The sequence below is a fragment of the Notolepis coatsorum genome (genome assembly GCF_963971535.1).
Source record: "Notolepis coatsorum genome assembly, chromosome: 8".
Classification (NCBI taxonomy): domain Eukaryota; kingdom Metazoa; phylum Chordata; class Actinopteri; order Aulopiformes; family Paralepididae; genus Notolepis; species Notolepis coatsorum.
This window is the reverse complement of record NC_140172.1, coordinates 76888652-76909001: the sequence shown is the minus strand read 5'-3', so window position 1 is coordinate 76909001 and position 20350 is coordinate 76888652. Positions and strand designations below refer to the sequence as shown.

At 43.9% G+C, this 20350-nt stretch overlaps 1 protein-coding gene across 2 annotated transcripts in view; it reads right to left on the bottom strand.

The window, feature by feature from the left end:
* The window catches only part of kiaa1191 (KIAA1191 ortholog), a 127953-nt gene that overhangs the window by 75095 nt on the left and 32508 nt on the right, over nucleotides 1-20350 (bottom strand). For both annotated transcript variants that reach the window (XM_084320740.1, XM_084320741.1), the window contains exon 2: nucleotides 4371-4485. The gene's annotated coding sequence lies outside the window, so the exon portion shown is untranslated. The remainder of the gene's footprint in view (nucleotides 1-4370; nucleotides 4486-20350) is intronic.

Genomic DNA, 20350 nt, shown 5'->3' with positions numbered 1-20350 from the left:
TCGTCGGAGCTCACCGCTGTGGAGGAGGAGTCAGTATGCCGTTGCCTGTCTCTGGGCTGCCAATTCAGCCTGCGGTTCCTGGAAGGTGGATTGTGGAGCCATGGATACACCATATGCGTTGCGTAGTCTTGCTCATCTCTTCTCCTCTTGGCTCTCTTGTGCAGCTCGATGTCATGTTTATACTTATCGAGTTTCTGGTTTACTGACTCGAGCAGTTCGGTCAGTTGGTCAGGGGTTAGAATAGTTTTAATTTCTTCCTCTAACAAGGAAAGCTCCTCTCTGACTTTGGCTAATTTAGAGCCTTCATTATCTATGATTAAAAGAAGTAGATCCATAGAACACTTATCCAGGATCGAACACCACTTTTCACAGAACTCAGGAGATTCTCTTCCCAGCGTGGGTTCTTTGTTGATGCGAAGGCCCCTCGGTATGATGGCATCCTGCCAGTATTTGGTGAGGGTCGTACCGTGGAGTAGGGTACGTGTCTCTCTCTGCCTTAGACGTGAGAGTGACAAGGCCAGTGCTTCTCTTCCTTTGGGTGGAGGTGCCGAACTCTCTGGCACTGGGAATAAGCTGCAGATTCTGCTTTCCACCTTTGAATAAGCATAGCCTCTTTTCTCCATATTTAGCATATTTAGCAGTGTGAGCTGCTGTCGTCCTCGAGGGAATTGGGTTCGTAGAAAATGTTTGGAGCTGCAGGTCTCGAAAGCTATTTGGGTAGCTCTGAATCAATATAGTCAAGTTAGACCGCGCTCACAAGTTCTCACACTGGGTGCTGTAATCCCATAAAGTTCAGTATATCAAAGCAGGGTAGCCGGACCAGCACTCACAGGTTCAATGTTTTTTAATGGCAGCCTGAATCAAAAGCAGACATGTTTCGGACAATGTCCTTCTTCAGTGGTATGGCTAGCACTGGAAATACATTCAAGGTGATGGTTAAATAAACCTGGCAGGTAATTGACACGGCAGGAAATGACAGGAAATTAAAGCCTGTGCAATATGACTAAATGAATGACCTATCAAAATAGAGTCCAATCATAATTTATACATATATATAGATATATCTATATCTAACACCAATCAATATTATAAACAATACAATACAAAACTAAACTAAACAAAATTACCAGAAACTTGATAACATATAACATGCCCATTAATTTATAGGGCTAATTGAGCCACTTTACGTAATTAATTAATTTCAAATTATCCATTGGGCATCTTTGTGAAGCATGCCTCTAGTTTGGCAACAAACAACAACTTAAATCAGACCAGAAATAACAATGTAGGAGTAAGGAGGTTAAAGGAAACAAAGATACCCAATGGATAATTTGAAATTAATTAATTACGTGAAGTGGCTCAATTAGCCCTATAAATTAATGGGCATGTTATATGTTATCAAGTTTCTGGTAATTTTGTTTCATTTCGTTTGGTATTGTATTGTTTATAATATTGATGGGGGGCAGTTGTCCTTCTCTTATAGGGACAGCGTTTCAGCATTCGCCTAACTATTTTTACAAGAGACAAGCGAATTTATCTAATCTCCTAGTCAAAACTGATTTGCCCTTAAGGAAACCTTCTCATTTTATGTCCAACATCCCAGATGGGAATTTTCCCTGCCAATCCTGTGTACAGTGCCAGGGTATGATTAAAGATAAATTTTTCGCACATCCAAAAACGGGGAAAAATATCCCAGTCAAAGGACGGATTACGTGTAATTCGTCCAATCTGGTGTATTTGCTAAAATGTCCTTGCAATTTTTCTTATGTGGGAAAAACAACGAGAGCCTTTAAATCAAGAATAAGTGAACACAAATGTGCTGTGAGGAATTCAGATGTCAAGTCGTCGGTAGCTCGACATTTCTCTAAGTGTAAACATACCGTCAATGATCTCAGATATATGGGACTGGAGTTAGTACTCAGGCCAGCGCGAGGTGGAGACAGACACAAGCTGCTATTGCAACGTGAATGTTATTATATCCACCTGTTCAATTGCATCGAGCCTAGAGGAATGAATGAAGAAAACGTTTTAACTTGTTTCCTTTAACCTCCTTACTCCTGCATTGTTATTTCTGGTCTGATTTAAGTTGTTGTTTGTTGCCAAACTAGAGGCATGCTTCACAAAGATGCCCAATGGATCATTTGAAATTAATTAATTACGTAAAGTGTCTCAATTAGCCCTATAAATTAATGGGCATGTTATATGTTATCAAGTTTCTGGTAATTTTGTTTCGTTTCATTTTGTATTGTATTGTTTATAATATTGATTGGTGTTAGATATAGATATATCTATATGTATAAATTATGATTGGACTCTATTTTGATAGGTCATTCATTTAGTCATATTGCACAGGCACACCTGCGTTGTGATGTCATTTCCTGTCATTTCCTGCCGTGTCAATTACCTGCCAGGTGTATTTAACCATCACCTTGAATGTATTTCCAGTGCTAGCCATACCACTGAAGAAGGACATTGTCCGAAACATGTCTGCTTTTGATTCAGGCTGCCATTAAAAAACATCGATTAATCATTAACCATTAATTTACCAGAAAAATCTATTTCAATTGAATATTTCAAAATGTTTAATGAGTGTCCTCATCCTTTTTAGCTTTAGATTTAAAAAACTACCAGCCAGAGAGATTATTACCGGCCATAAATAGCTTTTTAGTATATTTCCATGAATTATTATATGTATTGTGTGTCATCTCTCCACTCCACGCCATGGTAGTGCTTGTGCCAGCACAGAAGATACGATTCAACTGTATTTTTAATATATATGCTATATACATATTTAAATCAATATCTTCCTTTAGGCTCAGGAATCAGGATCGTTAAAGCTAATTAGCCTAATCCATGTGAAAAAGAGTAGCATATAGTAAATGTATGCACACAAACACACACACGAGTACACACACTGTACAACTGTACAAGCAAAACTGTACATTGGAATATTGACAAAACCATACTTGGTCATTTACTGTACATTGGAGGGGGTTGGGTTAGGACATTTACAGGGGCCAGTTTCGAATTGCAGCCTCCCGTAGGTGTTCTTTGAGAGTGGTTTTGAAAGTGGGTAGTGATTCACATTCCTTTACAGCTTTGGGTAGGGCGTTCCACATTGATGTGGCATAATTGCTAAACGTGTTTAGTCCCTTGTTTGAGCTGAATCTGGGTTTGACATGATTTGTGGAGCTCCCTCTGGTGTTGTGATCGTGGTATTCACTGACCTTTGGGAAGTATTTTGACATGTACATGGGTACCTTGGTCGTGTAGTGTATCTTGTAGACCAGGCCCATTGCAAGTTGCTGTACTCTGTCGTCTACTCTAAGCCATCCTAGGTTGTCAAAGTGGGCAGGAGTGAGGTGGGTTCCAGGAGTAAGGTCAAGCAGTAGTCTGACCAGTTTGTTTTGAGATGTTTGTAATTTTGTTTTTAGCGCCTTTGAGGTGCTTTGGTACCATGAGGTGCAAGCATAGTCGTAGTACCCTTGAATGCCATATGCAGATTTTGCCTAGTTCCGAGCTGAGGGTTTTTTCAACCTGTAACTTGTTCTTGTCAGAGACCAGCAGGACTGAGTCGTCCGCAAACAGGAACAAGTTGCAGTCACAAGCTGACGACATGGCATTTGCATAAATTAGGAACAGTATGCTTCCTTGTGGAACACCAGGTGTGCAACTGGTGTGCAACTGATTTATCCTGTGCCTGTGAGCTAGCTTAGTTTAGTTAGCAGGCTAGCAGTTGGTTAAAAAGGTTTTAACCGCGACGGGCATATAGTAATGGCGAGGATATACAGCATGTTAAAGACACATTTATTGGACCCGTTGCTCACGGAGTTTACATAGAAACAGCGCGACTACCAAGAGGAGTTATCAAAGGCTGTAGAACGCAGGGCTGAAGAGCTGCCAAGCTGCTTCTAAACTGTTAAGTGTGGGTATCAGCCAGGCTCAGCCCCTCGCTTCCAGCTAGAGCGAAACACAGAAGTTATGTGACTGTCGAGTCCTGGCTCTAGGCAGAATCACGAATAGTGGTCTAAGAGAAGTTAATTCTATTTTGAATGTGATTCACTACGCATTAGTTAGATTACATGTTGCCATTTTCACCACAAAAGGCACATACAATTAACAATACAATGCATCGATCATGAATATGCAAATCGACTAAATTTGTTGTCGACAAATCGTTACAGCCCTAGTAAACGTAAACATAGAAGTGAATAGAATAGATCAGCCTCATTGCCACCGATACCCGATCTAGCTGTTTGAGTCAGTATTGGGAGTATCCCTCAGCTGTGCCATGGTAAATGATTTACACAATGGCCAGTACCACAGTAAAACTGAAGACAACTTCCAGTACCTTCACCTACAGGACCTACCTCTGGAAAGACTGAAGCGGATTAATGAGAGCTGCTAGAATGGGCTGCGTTGGTCTGTTGACTCACAAGCCTGCTGGAAAAGCATTGTGTGTCGGCAGGCAGGGCAGGGAGGCAGCTGAGGAGGAAGCAGAAAGCAAAGGTCAGCTAATAAGTAACGTAGAGACGGACAACTGGCGGGACAGTCCTAGGTATAGACTCGTACTGTACACAGCTGGTCCTAGGTATAGACTCTTACTGTACACAGCTGGTCCTAGGTATACTCTTAATGTACACAGCTGGTCCTAGGTATAGACTCTTACTGTACACAGCTGGTCCTAGGTATAGACTCTTACTGTACACAGCTTATCCTGGGTATACAGTAAATGGTATAAATGGTCCTGAACTGACCAGTCACTGCTGCTAGCGAAAATTATTGACCACCGTTGTAGCCAGGGCCGGACTGGGGAAATAATTCATACCGGGAGATATAGCGCGAAATATAGCCCCAGTCAGGCCACTTTTTAAGCTGAGAGTCCCCCACCAGGAACATTTTTGTTACAAAGACTTAATTTCCTGCATTCTGGTGAATTTTAGTGCATGTGAATCACAAACTAATGAGCCAACAATTTCTTAGTACAATGTACTGTTATGAACCTCAAATAAAACTGTTGTGGCACTAGCAACGCTACTCTCTCCACCTTCAAAAATAAAAAAGCAAGAGCACAACATATTGTTCTATTTACTATTATAATAGTTAACCACTCTCTCCACCTATTCGAAAAGAGCAAGAGCACAATACCCTATTCAGTTTACTGATGCATTACCCATCAACAGTTAAAATAGCCCTTTACACAAACATTAAATAACAGACATTTCATTAACAATACTATAATAACAGTAGCCACTGCCAGAATAGTATGACACATGTATCGCGCGTGGTGAGCACACGCATGCATGCACAACGAAGACAGAAGATTGCGTTGTCTCAATCATTTTAACTATACAATTATGAGCTCAAAGTATGAGCTCACTCACTGAAATTTCCAACAAAAAGCATCAATTGTCAAATAATATTGATCACATTAACTAGACTAGATGTTTTTGAGGAAATTATAAAGGGAACAACAACTTAACCCTTTGTCTGATCAGATTCTTATTTTTTGATAACTTTGCAGTGATTATGTTTGTAGCCAATATATGTGGCAAAGGTGTGTAATCTTGGAATTATCTTGGAATTGTTTTAACTTTCTCTTTCATAAATTGTTTATTCAAATTCAGCCCAGATCATAACCACCACATATTGTTTTTTGTAATGTCAGATTTAACAACTCTTTTCAGAAAAGTGGGAGTATTTCATTTTTAATCTGACATTACAAAAAAAAACGAGAAATGGTTATGATCAGGGCTGAAGTTGAATAACATATTTATGGAAAAGAAAGTGGGAAATTATTTCAACATATAATCTTTTTATGGCGTCTTTCAATTTAGTCCCCTAATATGGTAAGAGTATAACACTTTAGTTTTCAGACACAAGGGTTAAATTATTTATTTGTTTCTTGGCAGATTTACCATTGGGGTTTTGACAGGGGAGATGATGATGCATTGCATGGAAATGTTAGCTAGCTAACATCCATGTTTATTTGTATCACTGACTAACCTGCTGGTCCCTTGATTTTGGTGCAAGAAAACATTTGATAAATGTTGCCGGATTTAGCAGCATCTCCTGTAAGGGCCTTTCTTTTTTTTGTTTTCTCCCTCTCTCCTCCACCCTTTCTCTTTCTTCCACTGTCCATCTTGACATCAATGTTAATTGACTTTCCCTCTCTGATCTCTCCCGAGACCCTCACTACCTGGCTCACTGGCTATTATTCTGCAGAGTGCCATCTGCCATTCCATTCGCCGTCTCCGCTGTCAATCAGTCGTATCGCCTGGTCCCGCCTCCACCAATCACATGCGGCAGCGCGGCTCCATGTGTGTGTGTGAGCCACGAGAGGGAGAGAGTCAGAGACATAGTTCTCCAACTCTGTCGCAGACAGTGAAATCCTGGTTGTTCCCCACCCACCTAGGTTATCTAACTATCGCGCCGCCGCAACTAGAAACACTGGCCTCGTAAAAAAATAATAATAATAATTAAAAAAAAAAAAATTATATACCTTTTTTTTTTTTTTATGTTTATCTGTGCAGGCCGCGTGAATACTTTACCCAAGGCAGTTGTCCTTCCGCGTTCGGTTTGCACGCCCTGATTGGCCTCTCAGCGCCCAATCGCGTTAGCCCTACTACTCGCTCAATATCACTTCAGTTCCACAACCCCATTTCCTCGTATTGCCGCTCCGCCGTGCATCATAATACTAAAACTAACTATCACTCAACTCCTCGTATTGTTGCAAACTAACTATCACTCACAGTACAGCTCAATACATACAATTGTTAAGGGGATGCAGACCAGAGAAAGACTTTCGTCTTGTTTACATCAGGGTCCCCCATTTTCAATTCATCATAACATATGACACACACGACATACAGATAGACAGTACTGCTACATCTATACATTTATGACATACCAGATTTGCAAATACAGTACTGTTTGTGATACAAAAAGTGTCCAGAAAAAGAGTGTATATACATTTGACGTAGAAACTGTACATTGGAGGAGGCTGGGTTGATGTGATGTCGATTGATATGAATAGCGCGTTACGTTAACACTATGATCGCCGATGACGAGTTAAGACGTCATTCCTAGCCATGCTCATTCTGCCGAAGACGCCGTAACTTAGGGCTGGGCGATATGACCAAAAACGTTATCGCGATAAAATTATAAAATTATTTTCATATAATTCGATATCGATAATTATCGTCGATATAATGTCTGTCAAGTTTAATTAACTTCTTATGCTGCTGCGAATGTCTCGAGTCGAGTTGATGTCGTCATCAGTCCGCGCACGTTAGCAGTTAGCCGACAAGCGGAGTATCTCATGACAATGTAATAAATATGACACTAAAATACTCTCTTCCGCCACAATATATTGAAACGACGTCCACTGTATACCCCACACTACTATAAACGTGGCCTCAGAATTCACGCCACACACATACTCGGCACGTAAATATATAAAACAGCGCCGTGCAAGCTAGTTATCCTAGCCAGCCTGTTGTTTTTAAGCGGTGTATTCCATGACAATGTGCTAAATATGACACTAAAATACTCTCTTCCGCCACAATATATTGAAACGACGTCCACTGTATACCCCACACTACTATAAACGTGGCCTCAGAATTCACGCCACACACATACTCGGCACGTAAATATATAAAACAGCGCCGTGCAAGCTAATTAGCCTAGCAAGCCTTGTTGTTGAGTGAGTCCTACCTCTGGGTCTCCTTCCGGGTCTCCTTCGCTCTCGGCCATCTCCTTCACTGATTGGTTGTTAGTGCGTGTGCTCATATCCAAGCTTGGAAAATCGATATATCGAAACTTTGCGACCACGTTTCATGTTTATTTCGAGGAAATAATTTATCGCGATAGTTATCGTTATCGTTTTATCGCCCAGCCCTACCGTAACTCGTCTTTGATGTCAATATTTCAAAAATCTGTGACCGAAATCATATTTCCCCTCCGGAGCCCTGAGACACACTGCAAAGCTCCACTCAACTCTCTAGCGGTTCAAGAGCGCCATCTGGTGGCCGATCGGCAGATCGCCAACCGGAAATGAGCCTTTGAACCGGAAGTGCTCATCCATATGTGGTCCGGGCACTCGCTATCGTTAGAGAGACTCCGTCTTGACACAGTGAACATCGATCGGGCATTTCTCCATCCCATAATAGAAAAAATTCTGTTCCACGCTCATCTGCCAGCGGCGCGAGGAAGCCACGGTAAGATTCAGCGTTATATTCTAACGTGTTCCATATAAACTGCTATGATGAACCCACTCTGGATGAATCATCTAACGCTGCCCACGGAATTATAAACGATCCCCCGCCCATCCGGTCATCATCAGATGACACATAGTAACTTCTAGAACCCCGTCCAGTTGACATTTTTTATCTCGCGCCGATTGCTATCAAACTGTATTTCATCATCAATATAATGCATTTGGAGCTATAAATCAAGTTCTGGAGAAAGCTGCAGAAAACAATAAAAACATACTTGTAGAAATCGTCGGAAAGGAGAGACGCACAATTTCTATCTCGCGACAACACCAAGTAGTGTGTCATTTATTATCTTCTTAGCACAAGTGACAGCTGTCAGATCTATGCCGTGCTAAACTCTGACAGCTCCTCGTCACCAAAACATTTTATGAATGACATTCCACCAGCGCGTCTTCTCTAAGCCCAACCCCCAAAACCAACCTCATTAAAGTGACAGTGCCCCATCAATACATCAAAACAATCTAATGGTGAATTATGTCCATAGCACCCACTACATACGTCCCCCCAGAATTCATCATAACAAAAGAAGTCAATGAACAGGAGGGCGGAGAACCCTGCCATAACGGCTCCGCCTGACCCCTGTAGCGGCCGGCACCGCTGTAGGGAAAACCTTAAGGGCCCTACGGCCACTCGGGCACAGGATAGGTGGCGAGGGGGTCTCGTGGGCCTTACTCGGAAGACTGGGCAAGGTAGGGGGTGGTCCCCGCCGTAGGGGCTGGGCCAGTCCAACAGGTTTGCCCAAGTCCACATGAGCCGGTTTAAGGCGGTCTATGGAAATGTGTTCCAGCTTCCCGCCCATGTCCACCACAAAGTACTTGTCTCCAGCCTCCTGGACACGGAACGGACCGTCGTAAGGAGGTTTCAAGGGGTCCCGGTGGGCATCGTGACGGATGAAAACATATTCCGCTGACTGCAGACTTGTAGGGACGTGCGACCGGGGAAGGCCGTGCTGTGAGGTGGGGACCGGCGTGAATACCTTAGCCTTCTCCAGAAGTGCTGTCCGCTGCTGGGCTGCACACCAGGGGGCAGTAATGTTAGGGATGAAATCCCCTGGCACCCGCAGAGGCTGACCGTAAACCAGCTCAGCCGAGGAGGTCTGAAGGTCTTCCTTGGGGGCCGTCCTGAGACCAAGCATGACCCACGGGAGCCGGTCGACCCAGCCGCTGTCAGTAAGGCTGGCCCGAAGTGCTGCTTTCATTGAGCGGTGAAAGCGCTCGCATAACCCATTGGCCTGCAGGTGGTATGACGTAGTCCGGTGTAGCTTCACGCCCAGGCTCTTGGCGACCGTGTTCCAGAGCTCGGACGTGAACTGTGGGCCCCGGTCTGAAGAGAGGTCGGCTGGAGTGCCAAACCGGGCGACCCAGGTTCCAATAAAGGCTCTGGCCACCTCGGCGGACGTCGTGCCTGACAGTGGAACTGCCTCTGGCCAACGGGTAGTCCTGTCTACCATAGTAAAGAGGTAACTGAAGCCGTGTGAGGGGGGCAGGGGGCCCACTAGGTCAACGTTCACGTGGTCGAACCTCCTTTCAGGTACAGGGAAGTGCTGCAGGGGGGCCTTGGTGTGACGGTACACTTTAGCGCGCTGGCACTCCAAACAGGAGTCAGCCCAGTCTCTTACATCTTTTCTAAGCCCAGGCCAGACAAACTTGGCGGACACTAGCCTCTGCGTAGGTTTCTTTTCCGAGTGGGAGAGGCCGTGAACAGCGTCATAAACACGCCGCCTCCATCCTGTGGGAACGATGGGGCGGGCCTGTCCCATAGAGACATCACACAGGAGTGTGGTGCCAGCGCTGTCAAAAACCACATCCTCTAACCGCAGGCTTGAGGTGGCTGACCTGAAATCTTGCACTTCAGGGTCGGTAGCCTGGTCCGCCGCCATACCGGTGTAATCCAGCCCCAAGTGGATGGCGCCCACTACAGCCCGGGAGAGGCAGTCTGCGACCAGGTTTGCTTTACCAGCCACATGTTGAATGTCAGTAGTGAACTCTGAGACATATGAGAGCTGTCGCTGTTGACGGGCGGACCATGGCTCAGACACCTTGGCCATGGCGAACGTCAGTGGCTTGTGATCCACGAAGGCCGTGAACTGGCGGGCCTCCAGCAGGAAACGAAAATGGCGGATGGCAAGGTAGAGGCCGAGGAGCTCCCGATCGAAGGTGCTATACCTCCGCTCGCTGGGGCTTAACTGGCGGCTGAAAAAAGCGAGCGGCTGGCAAACCCCGCCTACCCACTGTTCAAACACTGCGCCCACGGCAAAATCTGAGGCATCGGTGGTGATGGAGATTGGGGCCTTAAAGGAAGGATGTGCCAGCATGGTGGCGTTGGCTAGGGCAGCCTTGGCATCCAGAAAAGCTTTGTCTCTCTCTGCAGACCAGTCGACCGCATGTTTTGGCGCTTTACCCCTAAGGGCCTCATACAACGGCCGCATAATCCGAGCCGCCTGGGGAATAAAGCGGTGATAAAAGTTGATCATTCCGAGAAACTCCTGCAGTGACCTAACCGTGGGCGGCCGGGGAAAATTCATCACCGCTTCCACCTTCATGGGAAGAGGGACCGCTCCCTCTTTAGTGACTCTGTGCCCCAGGAAGTCAATGGTCGACCGCCCAAACAGGCATTTGGCCGGGTTGATTATCAGTCCATGCTCATTTAGCCGCTCAAAAAGCATCCTGAGGTGGGACATGTGCTCAGCCTTAGAGGCGCTGGCTATGAGGATATCATCCAAGTATACAAAAATAAAATCCAAGTCTCGTAGCACAGAGTCCATAAGGCGCTGGAACGTCTGTGCAGCGTTTTTGAGGCCGAATGGCATGCGCAGAAACTCAAATAGTCCAAATGGAGTTATGACTGCTGTTTTGGGGACATCCAGCAGTTGGACGGGCACCTGATGATACCCACGCACAAGGTCCACCTTGGAAAACATTAATTTCCCTGAAAGGCGGGCAGAAAAGTCCTGAATGTGTGGGACTGGGTACCGGTCCGGCGTCGTAGCATCGTTGAGCCGGCGGTAATCCCCACACGGGCGCCACCCGCCTCCCGGCTTGGGGACAATGTGGAGGGGGGAGGCCCATGGGCTGTCGGAGCGACGGACAATGCCGAGGCGTTCCATGTTCTCGAACTCTGCCTTGGCAATGCTGAGCTTGACCGGGTCGAGGCGCCGAGCCCGGGCATAGACTGGAGGGCCGGTCGTGGCGATATGATGTTCCACTCCATGCTTGGCTGTAGATGATGAGAACGTGGGCCGCGTGAGGCCCGGGAACTCGGCGAGAAGGTGTTGAAACTCATCTGCGGCGGAGAGCATGCTGCACCCCCAAGCGCACCAGCATAAGAGCAGAACGTAATGGCATCAATTAAGCGGCAATTTTTAACATCCACTAACAGTCCATAATCACACAAAAAATCAGCGCCTAGAAGAGGGACGGCTACATTAGCTGTGATAAAGTCCCAGCCAAACCGTTGGCCACTAAAACACATTTCGACATACCTGGTGCCGTGCATGATAATAACACAGCCCCGCGTTCGCGTCACGCTGCTGGCGAGGGTCTGTCGCTGCGGCGGTGAAGTTCCAGTCTCCCGGCGGTGAAACAAAGGCTTGGGTTGGGAAAACTGCCGCTGCACAGTGCTGTTGACCAGCCAAAAAAAATGTATCAGCCTCCTCGGCCATAGCGCGGCAATCGTCTATAGTGGTGTTGGCCAGAGCGGCCCGAACCGGAAAAGGCAGCTGACGCAGGAAAAGTTGCATGAAAAGGAAATCAGGCTTGTGCTCTCCCAATAAATCCAGCATCCTATCCATGAGCTCCGATGGCTTGCTATCACCGAGCCCTTGCAAAGAAAACAACCGGCTGGCCCGCTCGGTATCGGAAAGTTCGAATGTCTTTAACAGATGAGACTTGATCGTGAGATATTTATCTCGAGCCGGAGGGTTCTTTAGGAGGCTCACCACTCTGCTGGCTGTCGAACTTCCCAGGGCTGACACCACATAATAATATCTTGTGGTATCCGAGGTAATCTCACGCAGCTCGAACTGTGCCTCCGTTTGCGCAAACCATGCCGAGGCTGACGACTCCCAGAACTCAGGTAATTTCAGTGAAAGTGCGTTCGTAGACATGTTGCCGCGGAAGCGTCTTCAAAACGTATAACAGGGTCACCAATGTAGAAATCGTCGGAAAGGAGAGACGCACAATTTCTATCTCGCGACAACACCAAGTAGTGTGTCATTTATTATCTTCTTAGCACAAGTGACAGCTGTCAGATCTATGCCGTGCTAAACTCTGACAGCTCCTCGTCACCAAAACATTTTATGAATGACATTCCACCAGCGCGTCTTCTCTAAGCCCAACCCCCAAAACCAACCTCATTAAAGTGACAGTGCCCCATCAATACATCAAAACAATCTAATGGTGAATTATGTCCATAGCACCCACTACATACTTATCTTTAGACCATATTTTAGTATGAATATGTGAATGAAAAAGTTTAACGTTGCTACACCCTGAACAATACATATAGGACATTGAATGGGCCATAATAATGGCAATTTAGCAATAGAATTTAAAAAGTTATAGCCCTGCAAAGAAGGGGAACTTCTCCATAGACAAATAGAGCTGGCGAGGGATGGTAAATTATGAATTTAACCCATGGCGATCAAAGTGTTAATAGAGAGATGAAAACAATACGTTATTTATATTGATGTGAGAGATAATACGACGTTAACTGAAAGCTGATGCACGGCGCTTGAGTGATAGTAGTATATTGAGCGAGTAGTTAGGCGTAGGGCTGGGCGATAAAACGATAACGATAACTATTGCGATAAATTATTTCCTCGAAATAAACATGAAACGTGGTCGCAAAGTTTCGATATATCGATTTTCCAAGCTTGGCTCCGTTCAGCCTCGGCTCAGCACACTCACTAACAACAACCAACGTTACGTTATGACGTGCTTACGCACAACAGCTAACAACCAATCAGTGAAGGAGATGGCCGAGAGCGAAGTAGACACGGAAGGAGACCCAGAGGTAGGAATCACTCAACAACAAGGCTTGCTAGGCTAATTAGCTTGCACGGCGATGTTTTATATATTTACGTGCCGAGTATGTGTGCGGCGTGAATTCTGAGGCCACGTTTATAGTAGTGGGGGTATACAGTGGACGTCGTTTCAATATATTGTGGCGGAAGAGAGTATTTTAGTGTCATATTTAGCACATTGTCATGGAATACACCGCTTAGATACAACAGAATGGCTAGGATAACTAGCTTGCACGGCACTGTTTTATATATTTACGTGCCGAGTATGTGTGTGTTTTGAATTCTGAGGCCACGTTTATAGTAGTGTGGGGTATACAGTTCGTTTCAATATATTGTGGCGGAAGAGAGTATTTTAGTGTCATATTTATTGTCATGAGATACTCCGCTTGTCGGCTAACTGCTAACGTGCGCGGACTGATGACGACATCAACTCGACTTGAGACATTCGCAGCAGCATAAGAAGTTAATTAAACTTGACAGACATTATATCGACGATAATTATCGATATCGAATTATATGAAAATAATTTTATAATTTTATCGCGATAACGTTTTTGGTCATATCGCCCAGCCCTAGTTAGGCGATAGTAAACAATGATGCATGTAATTATATTAACGTTACTGTGTGTTGTTGTAGCTATGTTAATATAATAGGATAACCACCGGTTAATTCGCGATTTTTTATTGGTTTGTCATGACAAACCAATTACATAATCCAACCATTCTCCGCCAATCACGATAAGGCGGGTTTCTCCGCCATGCGTTGTCTGCCAATAACTCCGTAAGGTGTTTTTGAGATCAATATTTCATATTTTCGTCATGGTATTCATATTTCACCCACGGAGTCTTGGGTGATGCTGTCTGAGCCATCACAACTCTGTGGGGTCGGTCTAGGGGTCGGTCCGTCCCCTATTTTCGTCCGGCCACTCGCTTATCGTCCCGGGGCTCAATACAGACACCGTCGATTAGGGCTGGGCGATATGGCCAAAAACGTTATTGCGATAAAATTATAAAAAAAAATTCATATCACTCGATATCGATAATTATCGTCGATATAATTTCTGTCAAGTTTAATTAACTTATTATGCCCGGCGCCGATGGACGGGCTATTAATAGACTCACTTGTTTTGCTGCTGCGAATGTCTCGAGTTGATGTCGTCATCAGTCCGTGCACGTTCTTCTATGCACCAGTGCATAGATTATTATATTCCACCAGGGGGCAACCTACCGCCACTGGATCATATGCATTATAAGAATGGAACTAACAGTTAGCCAGAGCAAGCGGTGTATCCCATGACAATGTACTATCACCCTAAAATACTCTGTTCCGCCCCAATACATTGCAACGACGTCCACCGCATACCCCACACTACTCTAACCGTGGCCTCAGAATTCACGCCACACACCCACTCCGCACGTGAACTATAAAATAGCGGCGTGCAAGCTAATGATCCTAGCCAGCCTTGTTTCCAATGTACTAAATATCACCCTAAAATACTCCGTTCCGCCTCAATACATTGCAACGACGTCCACCGCATACCCCACACTACTCTAACCGTGGCCTCAGAATTCACGCCACACACTATAAAACTATAAAATAGCAGCGTGCAAGCTAATGATCCTAGCCAGCCTTGTTTACTACCCAGAGGTGCACCGCGGGTCTCCTTCGCTGTCGCCATCTCCTTCACTGATTGGTTGTTAGTGCGTGTGCTCATATCCAAGCTTGGAAAAATCAATATATCGAAACTTTGCAACCACGTTTCATGTTTATTTCAAGGAAATAATTTATCGCGATAGTTATCGTTATCGTTTTATTGCCCAGCCCTACCGTCGATATGGATCTTTGCCATAACTCAAGAATCAACATGATTTGGACGTGTATTAGTAATATACAAACCGGAAATGGATCGCATCGATCAACATCCCATAATTGGGATCTGTTTGCTCCACTCTCATCGCCCAACGCTACGAGGAGACTGGGGTGAGTTTCAGCATTTTTCTTTACCATTTTCGATACAAACTGCTCTGATCAATATATCACCCATACTACAAAAATCATTTAATGTCGGTCATGACGTTTAGGACCATGTACAGTTGACATTTTTAATATAACGTTGATCGGTATCAAACTGCATTTGATCATCTAATATGCATTTATGCCTATATCTCACGTTCTATGAAATACTGCAGAAAACGATAAAAACATATTTATACTCTAGACGGTATTTTAGTATGAATGTGTGAATGAAAAAGTAAAACGTTCCTACATCCTGAACGATAGATAATTGATGTTGAATGGGCCATAGTAATGTCAATTTATCAATACAATTTAAAAAGTTATAGCCCTGCAAAGAAGGTGAACATCTCCATAGACTTATAGCGCTGGCAGAGAGGGTACAATGATGGGTACAATGCCCGGCAGAGAATGGGTTAACGTAGGGCTGGGCGATATAACGATAACGATAAATATCGCAATATATTTTAATAATCGATATCGAATATCGAAATTAAAAAGAAAATCGAAAAATCGTTTTTTTTTTTTTTCCTGAAACAGGGCAGTTTTAAAACCAGAGACAGTGGACAGACTTGTCTTTCTTGCCTGCAACTTAAAGTAATGGCTTTGCTTGTCCAAATGACAATACTGACCAAATTCAGATTTCTTTTTCTCTTGTCCATTTATTTTGTTTGCTTTCTAATTTAAAATACATTTTGAAACCGTCTGTACACAGTAGGCTATGTGTGCTAGCAGAACTAGACTCCAGTCACGAGTCACAGTGCACATGTGCGGTGGTTTGTCCACCAAAAAAGCGCCAAAAGATCGAAAATAAACTAGCAGAGCCAGAACTGTTCAACTCCTCTGGAGCCACAGCCAGCAGAGAAGCCGGTTTACTTTAGCTTTTAAACCAGCTGCAGCCTGAGAACTGGAGTGTGAGGGGATGTAACACTAAAGATGGCGGCAATGACAAAGAATTGCTGCAAAATAAACATACATATGTTGTTAAAAAAAAAAAAAAAAAAATTATACTTATAACAATTCGATAATTATCGATATCGAGAAATAAAATAAAATTATCATATTGTTATCGCGATATGATTTTTTTCCATATCGCCCAGCCCTAGGTTAACGGCATATTTTTTTAATGATTCGTTACGGCGAAATCAATACTTCCATTTGTATAAATTAGGATAGTATTCCTCTGTGCGGCGATAGTAGGGCTAACGCGATTGATTGGGCGCTGAGAGGCCAATCAGGGCGCGCAAACCGAACGCGGAAGGACAACTGCCTTGGGTAAAGTATTCACGCGTGCAGACCAGGCCACCGGGAAAACTACCGGTGCTCCCGATGGCCAGTCCGGGCCTGGTTATAGCCAAGGAGCGTCTGCTCCAAAAGCGACCCCAGACGAGCACTGAATGCAAGGAGGAAGGGGCAGAAGAAGAGAACAAGCTCTTTGTTTTGACTGGCGCCTCTGAATGAATGGAAGTCGGCAGCCATTTTGGATAATCACACTGAATTATTGCGGTACACACATTACAAAAACCTTTGTGAAACACTCATTTTCCGTGGGATTTTTATAAACTTTGGACCTGTACTACATAAGACGTCAGGCTATGGAACCGTTATGTTTTCCAGCTCCTACCTCTCAGCTGGAACTTAAAAACAGGCAGGCAACCACTAAAGAGAAATGTGAGTACACAAAACCTTTAATTCAGTGTGTTCAAACCTCTGTTACTCTATTTCATTAGCACTCAAAGTGATTTTTCTTCAGAATGTTACCTTTCAAAAGAGACCAGACTCATGCATCTGCTATATAAGTAAAGTATAATAAATCGCAAATTACTTTGGGTATGCAACCGTCAAAAAGAATTAAATAAATATCCCCATTTTTGCCCGATGCTTAACTCAATGGAGACCAAACCCGAGATAAGTCGGGTTAACTCACCAGCGGTTGGGCGCCAGACCCAAGATTTCTCTGGTTTTGGTTGTTTATTCCTTTATTCGATATTTTTATTCATTATTCATCCAGGGACCTTGGTGTTACCATAGGGAATGAGTCTGAGGTTCTGGCTCTGCTAGTTTCTTTTCTATCTTTTGGTGCTTTTTTGGTGGACAAACCACCGCACATGTGCACCGTGACTCGTGACTGGAGTCTAGCTCTGCTAGCACACATAGCCTACGGTGTACAGACGGTTTCAAACTGTATTTTAAATTAGAAAACAAACTAAATAAATAGACAAGAGAAAAATAAATCTCAATTTTGTCAGTATTGTCATTTGGACAAGCAAAGCCATTACTTTAAGTTGCAGGCAAGAAAGACAAGTCTGTCCACTGTCTCTGGTTTTAAAACTGCCCTGTTGCAGGTCACAAAAAATAAAAATAAATTGAATAATTCGATATTTATTTTTTCCGATATTTATTTTTTCCGATATCGATTATTAAAATATATCGTGATAATTATCGTTATATCGCCCAGCCCTACCAGATATGTATTTTTATGTTTAACTGCACTGTTAATTTAGATTTATTTCCTATTGTTTTCCATAATTTTTTCATATCAAACTCCAGTATTCATTCATATCCAACAAGGCAATCAAACAATATTCATCGTAATTTCTTCCGCACAACATTAGGTCAGTTCAGTATAAGATTTAGAGGTCCTACTATTTGGAATGCAAAACCCTCCATAATAAAAATTTGATAATCTATTTCATCACTCAAATCCAAGCTTAAATATACATTATTAAATTAATAGTTTCAATCTCATAAAACCATTCATGTCAATTTGTTTTACAGTTTCATGTTCATTTGTTTAGACTAATTATTGATGTTGTTGTTGTTATTATTATTATTACTTTGATTATTATTGTTATCATTATTATTATGTTAATATTATGAAAATAACTTATTTCACTTTACTTTTATTTTTGTGTTTATTTTTTTTAAACCAATGATTTAATGAGTTGAGGCCCCGTATAGGCCCATCTGGGTCTCTTGCCTCTACTCTACACTTAGCAAAAGCGAAAGGCCTCTCCTCTGTCCTGATTCTACTAGATCTATCTGCAGCCTTCGACACAGTCAACCATCAGATCCTCCTTGCGGCCCTCGCAGGAATGGGAGTGGCTGGATCTGCACTGACATGGCTGACATCATACCTCAATGACCGCTCCTACCAAGTGTCATGGAGAGGGACTCTGTCGGCCACCCGCCCCCTCCGGACGGGTGTCCCCCAGGGCTCGGTCCTAGGACCCCTTCTCTTCTCCCTCTACACTAAATCAGTGGGTAACATTATCACGTCTCATGGCTTCTCATATCATTGTTATGCCGATGATACTCAACTCTTCCTCTCCTTCCCTCCCTCAGATATCCACGTCTCTGAGCGGATCTCGGCCTGTCTGTCCGACATCTCCGCCTGGATGACGACCAACCACCTCAAACTGAACCTAAGCAAAACAGAATTGCTCCACCTGCCGGCCAAATCCTCCCCCCTGACCGACCTCTCCATCACAGTCGACCGCAGCTGTGACCGCGTCGCCGACCGCCAAGAACCTTGGTGTTGTCCTCGACGACCAGTTGAACTTCTCTGCTCACATCGCAGCGACAACCAGAACCTGCAGATTCCTCCTGAGCAACGTCAGAAGGATACGCCCCTTCCTGACAAAAGAAGCCACCCAACTCCTCGTCCAATCAACAGTCATCTCCCGCCTCGACTACTGCACCGCTTCAAGGCCCTCGACCTAGCATACCGTGCGGCAAAGGGAACCGCTCCCGCCTACCTCCGGTCAATGGTCTCTAACTACACACCCTCAAGACCCCTACGCTCTGCATCTTCTGGCCGCCTCAGATCTACTCCTATCCAAGCTCCCGGAGGGTCATCAAAGAGAAGCCGCCTATTCTCAGTCCTTGCCCCACAATGGTGGAATGAACTACCCATCCCAGTTAGGACAGCCGAATCCCGTCCAATCTTTCGCCGTCGACTAAAGACTCACTTCTTCAACCATTATCTGAAATGATAAAAAAAAAAAAAAAAAAAAAAAAAGATCTAACCCTGACTAACCTTACTGTCATGCACTTGTCCTAATAAACTAACCTACACTGTAACACGCAACACTTTGATGAACATTGTTACTCAGCTGATAGAGTTATACCCTTCTTGCTGTCTTGTCGCACAGAACTTGTAAGTCGCTTTGGATAAAAGCGTCAGCTAAATGACTAAATGTAAATGTAAATGTAAATGTACTCAGCACCTTTATATACTTCCTGTCATGATCAATGTATTTTTTTACTATTTTGTTAAAATGGTGCAAAAAAAATGTATGGACTCTACTAGGGGTGGGAATCACCAGTCTCATCACGATACGATACGATATTGATTCTTTGGACAACGATACAATATTTGCCGATATCTGCCACGATACGATACGATGCAGGTGCCTGCAATCGATATGAGATGCAGGGATTAAAGCAAAAAAAATCTCCTGACTGAACTTTTTTTCAGGCCAAGTCATATTCTTATTTTAACCTCGACTGTATTTTTTTTAATAGCGTCAGCGTTTTAAGGGAGCCTACTTGTTTCGGTTTCGTCGATAATCCAATGTACAGTTACCCCCCACCCCGCCTACCCAACCCCCCCCCCCCCCCCCCCCCCCCCCCACCCACCCACCCAACCACCTCCAATGTACAGTCCCCCCCGGCCCCCCCCTCCACCCAACCTACCCAACCTCCTCCAATGTACAGTTTCTTCGTCAAATGTATATACTCTCTTTTTTAGACTCTTATTGTATCACAAACAATACTGTATTTGTAAATCTGGTATGTCATAAATGTATAGATGTAGCAGTATTGTCCATCTGTATGTCATGTAGGGCTGACCTTCAAAGCTTTTTTTGGCAATCGAAGCTTCGGGGCCGAGCTTCGATTTTAATTCGAAGCTTCGAAGAAATATAAAAAAAATTAAAAAATAAAAATAATAATAATATGTTTTTTTATTTTTTATTTTTTTTAATTTTTTTTATTTTTTATCTTATGTTGTGGGACTTGTACAGCACTTTCATAA